This window comes from Ranitomeya variabilis, chromosome 6, assembly GCF_051348905.1.
Source record: "Ranitomeya variabilis isolate aRanVar5 chromosome 6, aRanVar5.hap1, whole genome shotgun sequence".
Taxonomy (NCBI): Eukaryota; Metazoa; Chordata; class Amphibia; order Anura; family Dendrobatidae; genus Ranitomeya; species Ranitomeya variabilis.
Window position 1 is genome coordinate 450,206,100 of NC_135237.1, and position 6,649 is coordinate 450,212,748.

General features: G+C 41.9%; 1 pseudogene; it reads left to right on the plus strand.

The window, feature by feature from the left end:
- The first annotated feature begins 2,351 nt into the window (after positions 1-2,351).
- On the plus strand, positions 2,352-3,341 carry LOC143781230 (transmembrane protein 33 pseudogene; annotated as a pseudogene).
- The last annotated feature ends 3,308 nt before the right edge of the window (positions 3,342-6,649 follow it).

Below are 6,649 nucleotides of genomic sequence, written 5' to 3' on the forward strand. Positions count from 1 at the left end.
ACAATCAACTAAGTGAAGATTTTGCATTATTATTATTATTATTATTTTATTTACGATTTCTTATTGTTTTCCACTTTTCCACTTTTTATTCAACGTTTCTACTTCAATTATCTGCATCTCCTACTATATAAAACCATTGTATGTTATATAAACACATTATTACTTTAAAGAAATGTTAATATACAAATAAAATAAATTAAGCCATTTACTAATTATATCAATATAGACAATACTTCCAGTTGGATCTCAGTACATTACAATCAACATACGAGATTTATTTGGTCTTTATCATTTACCCTCAGTACAAATGAAATAACGTGTGCGGTGCTTTGGTATTATCCATATAAAAGAAATGCGTTAGGCACTGATCTCTATGTATCCAAACAGACAAACATTAGCCAGGACGTAGGAAAAAATAGCAATGGTGCAAATCTGTATCTGAGTAAGACACATATTAAATATAAAAAAAGGAAGAAAATCTGGCACTCACCAAATGGAGTGGAAAATCTTTAATTCACAAAAAGTACATATCTATGGAAAGAGAAGCAGGGTGTATGACCAGGCAACAGCCATTTTATGTGCAATCACTTTTCCTCTAACTTTTGTATAATGATAATAATAATTTTTATTATTATTAAAATTCGGAGGGGACATTGTACAAACAATATCAGACAGTACAGAGTAATACATGTCAACAGATATCAAGAGGAGTGTGGGCCCTGCTCGCAAGCTTACAATCTAATGTAGGAAATCGAGGAAATAATGGAGACATTAAAGACAAATGTGCTTGTATTGCACTGTCCAGCTATCAATAGAATAAATAAGGTTTTCAAATAATGCCACTCTCTGTACAAGTACTGATACATAGTGCCAGTAAGTGTGAAGCGCCCGCCAGGGCCTTGGGGTACTCGGTACCGGGTCCGGTCGTCATTAAAGGGGTGGTCATGGTGGCAGCGACCTAGTTTGTGGCCCTGGGCATCCAAAATAAAGAGAAGGTCTTTAAAGTGGTTTTTAGGAATAAGAATGTTTGTGACGCCACCTGTGTTATTGGGTCAGGGATGACCGACGCTGCTTAAAGGGGTCCACTGGGGTGATGTTATGGCAGCTGGGATAGTATGGCTTTCCACAGGAGAAGCTGGGTCCCCAGGGCTCTCGGTGTAATAGATAAAGATGGTGCAGTAAGAAACAGAGGACACAAGGTTGCAGTCTCTTTACCTCTTTACTGGAGTAAGGCAGCCACAGTCCAAGGCACCAGATCACAGGTACTGGTATGGTCCAGCCGGCTTGGGAGCGACTCAGGAATCCCCCTAGCCAGGTGGGGTTGGAAGCCTTCCCTTCTGCACTGTGTTGTAGTCCCTTGCTGCCTTAGGCCTTATACGAGGTCCTCACATTCTCTCTGTCCCCCTTGCTGGTAGGACACTACCGGCATGGCAAGTAACTCGCGCCTTTTTACAGGGTCTCTCAGGATGACTCCAGGCTCTATCTGTTACTGTGCCTTCGGGTGTTAATGTTGGACAGGCGACCTGCAATCTGCTGTCTGCTGGTTTCTGCCTTGGGGCATAGAGTTAGCCGCACAACCTCGGCCTTCCGGCTACCGGAATTCAGCACTTCAGCATGGAGGAAGCTCAGTCGCAGCTTTCCTCCAGCTCTTTACTTCTCCTGTGCTTCTCTTCCCCTATCTAGTCTCCTACAGACTGCTCTGTTCTCGTTGCTTCCAGGAGCTGCAGCACCTCTTGTGACTGCACGGTCCCAGCTTTCCTCTCAGGCTCTCTCTGTTTGCTTCCTCTCTCCTCTGTCCCTATGACAGAATAACTTTTTCTGTCTCTCCCTCCGAAAGACTAACTAACTCCTCATCCAAGCCAGAATATATATGTCTATATCTAGGGAAGCTCCCCTGAACCCGGGTCTCGAGCTCCCCCTTCTGGCATGGAGTCAAAACAGTGTTGTATGTGCTGAATACCTGTTAAAGGGATCCTTCCTGGCTTCCAAGCAAGGCATCACTCTCCCAGTGAGGAAAGCAATAGCACTGTAACAACTGGTTACCTGAGGTGTTACACTCCCCCCATTAAATCCAGTACTCCTGGAATGGGAAAACAAAAATAATAAATTGGTTAAAGACATACAAGATTTTTGACATGCATGTAGCAGGTTATGAAAACTTTTGCTTCCATTTATGGGAGGTTATTATCTTAAACATTACATAACTATATATAAAGTGCTAAACATTAACTTTACTAAAAAATATAGAACTCACTGTAATACAAAATTTTACTTGTGCATATATTAACTGTCTGATATACAAACTACTATTCAATTCCCTTAAGTGTTAGTTTTCTAGCAATATTTACTGGGACTTGTGTGCGAATTGGCAGACATGGCGGACTCCGTCCCTAACAACCCCCCTCAGGGAGGAGCAGTGCAATTCATGATGGCGAATAAACTTGACACAGCTATGTGGCTGTCGCGGTGGTTCACAGTATACTGTTCGGCATTATTTATTCTTCCTATTTTAGGCTTACATGAAGCTGCCAGTTTTTATCAACGTGCCTTGCTGGCCAATGCCCTCACCAGTGCCCTGCGACTACACCAGAGGTTACCACACTTCCAGCTGAGCCGGGCATTCCTGAGCCAGGCTCTGTTAGAGGACAGCTGCCACTACCTTTTGTATTCACTCATCTTCGTCAATTCCTACCCTCTCACCATGAGCATATTCCCCGTTTTGCTGTTTTCATTGCTTCATGCATCAACATATACTAAGAAGGTCCTGGATACCAAGGGAGCAAACAGTATGCCATTTATCAGATCACTTCTGGAGAAACTGAATTCAAATCAGCAAAATATTCTCAAGTTCATCGCTTGCAATGAGATCTTTTTAATGCCAGCTACTGTCTTCAAGCTGCTCAGCGGTCAGGGGAGCTTGTTGCAGCCTTTTATTTACTACAGATTCCTAACCCTGCGATATTCCTCCAGAAGAAATCCTTACTGCCGGACTTTGTTCACAGAGCTGAGGATTATCTTGGAGCACCTTATAATGAAACCAGCATGTCCAGACTTTGTGAGAAGATTGTGTCTCAGCAGCATTGCCTTTATAAGCAGGCTAGCACCAACCGTTGCATGTTATTCTTAATTAAATTATACAATATTTATGTAAATGAGCATTCGCAGCTGGTATTTCCGCTCTCCGACCGAATTCCAGATGGTTTACAATTATGATGGCGTCCACACAGATCCATGCCGAATCCTCGTCTGCCTTTTTATACATCATTTGTTACAACTTCTTAGAGTGATCCCTGTGACTTCTTCCCCTTAGGTGAATGTAAGCCTGACGGCTATGCCCTTTGACATGATTTAAATGTTAGATGTCACATGTTTTAATGCCATTCTAATAATGTTCTTGGATACAGTTGAGAAGATGGAAGAAATAGTAGGTGGTTAATGGAATCAATTCAAAGCACACCACGGTGAAAGAGAAAATATATATCTCTTACAGATTTGTGTCTATTGTGAATAGTGACCTACAGGTGGCATATTGCCTATATCCTCTAAAAATAGGCTAAAGAGGCACAAGCTTGGTGGGAACTGTGGCTTTTGTCATGTGTCAGAGCGTGTAACTTACTAATGCACCCTTACAGTTGACGTGCAGAGTTTCAGTAGCTACGCTTTAGAAAAAAATCATGTTTTGGATATCTGCCATTAATGTTTTATTCTTGCACACAATTGTTAAATGTTGGTTACAAGCATACAATCAACTAAGTGAAGATTTTGCATTATTATTATTATTATTATTTTATTTACTATTTCTTATCGTTTTCCACTTTTCCACTTTTTATTCAACATTTCTACTTCAATTATCTGCATCTCCTACTATATAAAACCATTGTATGTTATATAAACACATTATTACTTTAAAGAAATTTTAATATACAAATAAAATAAATTAAGCCATTTACTAATTATATCAATATAGACAATACTTCCAGTTGGATCTCAGTACATTACAATCAACATACGAGATTTATTTGGTCTTTATCATTTACCCTCAGTACAAATGAAATAACGTGTGCGGTGCTTTGGTATTATCCATATAAAAGAAATGCGTTAGGCACTGATCTCTATGTATCCAAACAGACAAACATTAGCCAGGACGTAGGAACAAATAGCAATGGTGCAAATCTGTATCTGAGTAAGACACATATTAAATATAAAAAAAGGAAGAAAATCTGGCACTCACCAAATGGAGTGGAAAATCTTTAATTCACAAAAAGTACATATCTATGGAAAGAGAAGCAGGGTGTATGACCAGGCAACAGTCATTTTATGTGCAATCACTTTTCCTCTAACTCTTGTATAATGATAATAATAATTTTTATTATTATTACAATTCGGAGGGGACATTGTACAAACAATATCAGACAGTACAGAGTAATACATGTCAACAGATATCAAGAGGAGTGTGGGCCCTGCTCGCAAGCTTACAATCTAATGTAGGAAATCGAGGAAATAATGGAGACATTAAAGACAAATGTGCTTGTATTGTACTGTCCAGCTATGAATAGAATAAATAAGGTTTTCAAATAATGCCACTCTCTGTACAAGTACTGATACATAGTGCCACTAAGTGTGAAGCGCCCGCCAGGGCCTTGGGGTACTCGGTACCGGGTCCGGTCATCATTAAAGGGGTAAGCAATAAATTACTTGGCACTCAGGAGATCTTTTTGCAAGATACGAAATTCGTTTATTCAGTGCATCCAGTTCAAAATTAAATGTTTTCGGTCTAATCACAAGACCTTCATCAGAAACAGTTTTTTGAGTACTGAAATACATATGCAAAAGAACACAAAGAGATTCTTAGACAAAATACCTGATGCACAGTATAAATACACGCATGATACATTTTGCTCAATAAAATAAAATAAAATACATCACTTGTTGTGTGACAGACAACAATTGTGGCGGTCTGAGCGGATCCGGCCTGGTGTTCCGTGAGTCGTGAGCCTCGTTCAGGAGATGCTAAGGACTGTGAACGTATTTAGGAAAATTGTTGTGAAGTGAACGTATCAAGTCTTGCCGAAGGACTATCAAAGTGGGATGCCGACTGACTGACCACCCCTAAAGGATACAGAATATGAGGTGACCTCCCAAGACGCGGAGTCATATGGCTAAAGTGCAAGGTGAACTACGTAAAACATAAAGATATAAACACATGAATACATACAATAATGCCGTTGTGCAGGTATCGTATAGAGCGACTAGGCGTAAAGCCCTGTTGAACATACTGTAATAACAGACCAACCCTTATGTGTGATCACCAGGAGCCTGTATATATTGACTATAGATATGTAGGTATAACCACATAGTGCAGTGCACATAATAAGGGTAATATGCCCCCCAAGGCCCTAAAATAATACCTGGAAGCCACAAAATATACATTTGGGCCCACAAAGGTGCCAACGTCAGACGGAGTCCGGAAGAAAAAAGCACCTAAGAAACATAACAGAATGGAGGTGCATGACATAACGTATGGCACTGGCTCAGTTGCCCAAAATGGGACTATTCCCCTAATGTAAAAGATGTTACCTTGAAAAGTCTGGAGTTGTGGGGGATGAGCGCTGCAGAGGGGGCGAGATACTCGCAGGGACGGTAGCGCTGTGGAGGAAAGAAACAGGGAGTAGGTAACCGAGCCAAGGAAAGTGCAGGAGGGGGGACGGAGGTGAATGCTGATGGGAGGGGGCGCTGCTGTACCTGTAACCTCTAAGAACACCGGCGCCGTGCTGCAGGGGTCGCGTTGCTTTCGGGACTGCTGACAAGCAGTGGCACTTCCGGGTTTAAGTGCGCGCTGCCAGAGGGTCACCTGACCCATCGCGTCATGGAGGTCACATGACTAGAGAAGCTGCGCATGCGCAGAAAAGGTGCCGGCATAAGTAGAGCCATAAAGATTTACGGAGCCTGCGGCGCCTGCGCACAGGGGCTAGAAACTAGGAAAGCTGTGTATATGATAGCAGGGGCCATGTACAGGGAGAGCCACAGCGCAGGGTGGACCATGTGAAGATCGGACCGCTAGATAGGAGGCTAGAGCTGATACATGGGCAAGGCTGGGGACAAGCGTCCGAGACAATCTGCCCAGTGGCAAAGATAACCGTGCAAGTCAGAACAGGTGCCTAGATGGTGGTCACACAGGTGCGATATAGAGATAGGGTTAATACTCTATATTAATATGGCATTATGTAGGGATACTGTACCATCTGAGGTAAAGCCAGTGCTCAGTGCATGAGGTGCAATTAACGGTTCTGTGGAGGAACAAGGGAAAAACACGTAACAGTTAAAACCAAGACATTACTAGTCAAACAAGGTCAATATACATCACCAATGTACTCTAAACGTACACAGTGTATTACAAAAAAGCTGAGACGTCATAGTCCCTGTTTAATCCCTTAGGTTCTAGAATCTGTAGTGTGTAAATCCAGTATGCTTCCCTCCTTTGGAGCATTCTGATGTGGTTTTGACCCCTTCTAGGGATGTCTATCTGTTCGAGAACCTGGAAACGGAGTTGGGCAATGCTATGATTCTTTTCAGAAAAATGATATGGGAGGGGGAGTTGCGTCTTATTACATTGAATAGTGGATTTATGTTGGGCCACTCTATCCCTAAC